Genomic DNA, 4,407 nt, shown 5'->3' on the forward strand with positions numbered 1-4,407 from the left:
AATCTTGTATATTACATAACAAATCTTGTATATTACATAAAAACATAAAATGCACCTTTATTCTTTTATTTTTAAAAGTAAATGTCTTTACAAGGATTTGCATGGTTCTTTTTTTTTTCTTCCATACGATTTAAAATGTAAGTAGAGTGTTATACTGACTGTGGTACTGATACGTTTCGGACATATTAAAGCTAAAACCCAATCAGGGTATTACATGTATGTTCAATAAAAAGCTAAAAAAAATCGGCATGTTTAGGAGATACTTTAGCCAGCTGGCACCACGTGTTCGAGTCCAGCTGTGACTTAAAGGACTCTATCGTTGGTGTTGAGACAATGTGAATAGTATCAGGCAACCTTCTAAATGATGTTTTGCGTGCATGCACAGCATTGTGGTAACTTGCACATGTTTCATGCAATCTCTTCGCTTGGTTCATTTCTGTTTAGTTCTGAAAATAGAGAGCTGTGGATTATTTGAGAAATAATGGTTTGTTTTCATTTTACCCTTTTGAATATACAATCCATATTTGTTATTATTTTTAAAAAGGTCTATGTATATTAAAAACGGAAAGAAAAAGACTTTTAGAAAATATACTACAAAAGTATGTTTGAATAAAACTTACCGCTTTTTCTTCCCTGTTCTCTTCAAACGTTTTTTTTTACTTTCAAAGTGGCAATGCTATCAAATAAATTTTTCAGATTTATCAGAGAGATCTTGAATTTTTTAAAGCATAACATTAAGGGTAGCAAACTGTAACATTGGGGTAATTGTGGGGATGCGAAAGACACGATGGTAGTTTTGTCAAATGAATTATATGTCGTTCTTTATATTTTTCTCGGTTGATTAATCATCCATCCCGAATCTATCTTTTCTTAACAAACTACCTACCTGTTTACTGCTTTAAAAGTCAAGGGGTGCAATGCTTACTTGTGTCACTACTCTTGATCTGTTTCCTTCTTCTCCCCCTCTCATTCTTAAATGAATAGCCGCCCTCTTGGCGCAGTGGTTAGAGCGTCTGCTCATAAATCGCAACGAAAGGGTTCGATCATTACGTCGCAGGTTCGAATACAATTGTGGGACCGGTCTTTCAGATGAGACCCTATAAACCGAAGTTCCGTGTCGCAGTAGGTGTTGGTACAAAAAAGATCCCTCATTGTTCAAAAGTTCCGAGTGCTGAGTAAAGAACACAATTTGTAGCTCTCTACCGGCAACTGGTGGCGTCGAGAGAGACGTTAAACAATATACAATCAATCAATCAATCAATCTTAAATGATGTATATGTCTTGAATGAGACTTTATTGGTATACTCCTAGAACTATTTTAAGCCTGTTCATTATCCTTAGTATGATTTCTTAAATTTCTATTAATTTTTCTGACGATGAAAGTTAGATTTTTCCTAGATATAGTCTTATTAATATTTACCAAGATATAGTCTTTTCATCATAATATGATTATAAAAATTCTCATTTCATTGACGTCCTTCATAGACTACAACTTCATTATCTGTTAAAATTCAGCCTTGTAGTATAATGTTCTTTTTCAAAGACTTTTTAAAGAATATGCCCTATCCTTTTCAGATGAAGTTGATTTTAGTGGGCCAAAAAATGTAATTATGTAAATATTGTATTTACTTACACCCGATTGATTAGAAATTTACAGCATGACAAAAATAACAAAATGTAACAGTATTTCACAAGTACAAATATACATTGTTTTTATTTTAGAAATTCCAGATTTTATTCTGGATATCGTTGAGCTTCCTATTGGTCTGGATAGGAATATATGCAGCATCAGCCAGGTAAAATTCTTATTAAAGGTACTTGAACACTGGTTTGAAGTCAATATTTTCTCTATAATATTACGACTTATATATCTTAATAGCATTTCACAAAAAATGATTAAAATCTTGTTTCATTTAAAACTTCAAATTTTTTGGCGGGTTTGATTGACTTATACTTGCACTTTCACAAATTTTAACCTTATTCTTAATCCTTAGGAAAAGTGGCGATCTTCTTGTGTATTAATGAGAAATATTATATCTTTTATCCAGAAAAATAATTTTATTCATAGTAGAAATGTTAGAAAGCAAAACTCTTTCACAAATATTGTCATTCCGAACTCAGAGTTTCGTACAGTTTAGCAAACCGACCATACTCCTGTTATGTACACAGTTTTTGTAAACATGGCAAGTTCTGTTATTGTTTATGTTTATTATTCACCGGGTGCGTTCAGTCGTCACAGTCTGCTTACCACAACTGCACGGACTGAAAATATTTTGTGTGTTTGTTTTGCTTTCAAATATGTCTACTCCGAATTTTCTAGATTATGGTATAAATATTTTTCATGTATACAAAACGAGATTGCCACTTTTCCTAAGGATTAAGAATAAAATTAATTTGTAAAAGTGCAAGGATGTGTCAATCAAACCCGCCAAAAAATTTGAAATATTAATATCTTTTATATGGAATAAGATTTTTAATTAATTTTTGTGTGAAATGCTATTACAATATATAAGTCGTAATATTATAGAGAAAATAATCTGTGTCCAAGTACCTTTAAATAAAAATGAAAATATTTAAAATATGTATAATAAAGTAAAATAATAGATTAAACTTTTTCATAATGATTATTTTCTTTTTAGTAAATTACTAGCCGCATTTCCCAAAATAGTGCGACCAGGATCCCCTTTAATTGTGAACTGTCACCTGTTAAAACGTGGAAGCCAAAATTTGATATTAGAACTTGTAAAGGACGGAAGTACAATACGTCAAAATACGTCCACTGTCACTTTTGGTAATTTTTTGTGATTTGATAACTTTTATAAAATTAAATTATCTTTCTTGCAATTATTTTTTTTTAAAGAAATAAACAGCCAAATATTTCATGACTTCAAATACGTACTACATGTATATGATCGTTATCAAAAGTTCGAATTTACTTATCGCAAAAAAGAACATTTTATACACACAAAGACATACAATTTTTATTTGCATTTATAGGCCTAAATCTTTACTAATATTCATATAAACTAACTTAAGATTTATTTATATTTGAATTTTTGTAAAATATGATATCGCAAAATGGGTTCAAAATGCTGTGATAAAATATGAGCTTTTTAACCTTATATACATATACCTGTATTACTCGAAATAATTGAATGAAAAGAATGGCATATACACATGTATGATTTTGGGAATTATTTCAAATAAAGATATTTTGTGATATTTTTTTAAGGAGGTGGGGAGATTCATAATTATATGGTAAATGTTTTTGAAAGTCTCTTGCACTCGAATATTTTTTTATTTACATACTTTTTAACATAAATTTAAGGATTTGGTGTCTTACGTATTTAAATATTATAATAACACCATACTTCTTTATGTTAAATTTTTGACAAGCACTAGTACATGTATTTACTCAGAAATAGGTTGTATAAGAAATTATCCTGCAAAGACATGTCTTTTTTTAGGTGTTTATAAATTACTTTATGAGTTTTTTCAGGTTTTTATAAAAGTTTTAAAAATAAGTTAAACAGATATTACAAAGCACGGGCCTACGTGCATATACCTTAAAAGATACAAATTATTAATAAAATTGTACCTATATATGCATAAACAAAATATAATGAATAATGTATTTGTTAATTATTGAAAGAACAACAAGATTTTAAGGAAACAATTTAAACTTGATATACATTTATTGAAGAGGAACAGAATACAAAAATTGTTTTGTCGATAAAAAAACCTTTATCAGCTACAGTTTACACTGTATAATCAGTTGGGTTTCCCAATGTTCAAACAATCTCAAAACAGTTTGTCAGAATGATTTACAAATCCCGACGCATCTTCATAAGTACACGTATCACAGCTACACCATAGGTACACTGTAAAAACCCAATGTAAATCCTTAAGAATTTTTGCAGACCTTTCTGCTATGAATCCTTAACCTTTAACCCAACAAACATTCCTCTCTCAGTGAAGAGTCTTTCTGAATTTTTAAGATTTTTTTTGTAGGAAAGCAGCATAATATCATGCTAAACGTAAGTAAATTATTGCATGTCGCACCAATATGCATATTTTATACATGTATACTATGTTAAATTGCCGTATGTGTACAGTCGTTTGGCCAGTTCCGAATAAGAAACCGATTCGTCTGAGCTATAAATATACTAGACATTAATTCAAAATTTAAGTGTTTTGTCAAGGTAGTTCGATGACTTGTGGAATTAAATATTGTTTCATTAAAGTTCATCTTGCCTTCAATAAAAATTATTTCGCAAGTTACCATAGTTGTCATTTTTACCAGTTACGAATAAGCCAACGAGTTCCGGATAGCCCAGAGATTCTTATTGAATTCAAAATAAAAAAAAATTACGTCCCAGATGTTATCCATTGGCATGCTTAAGAAAA

The 4,407-nt window shown here is 30.0% G+C and overlaps 1 long non-coding RNA gene across 1 annotated transcript; it reads left to right on the top strand.

Annotated features, from left to right (window-relative positions):
* The first annotated feature begins 412 nt into the window (after positions 1-412).
* LOC134231996 (uncharacterized) lies at positions 413-4,040 on the top strand. Its single transcript, XR_009984676.1, has 4 exons — positions 413-484; positions 1,723-1,796; positions 2,640-2,791; positions 4,012-4,040. It is a non-coding gene; the product is annotated as an uncharacterized LOC134231996 (long non-coding RNA).
* The last annotated feature ends 367 nt before the right edge of the window (positions 4,041-4,407 follow it).

Source organism: Saccostrea cucullata, unplaced genomic scaffold, assembly GCF_032062105.1.
Source record: "Saccostrea cucullata isolate Sc308-1 unplaced genomic scaffold, CSIRO_AGI_Scuc_v1 ctg4433, whole genome shotgun sequence".
Lineage (NCBI taxonomy): Eukaryota > Metazoa > Mollusca > Bivalvia > Ostreida > Ostreidae > Saccostrea > Saccostrea cuccullata.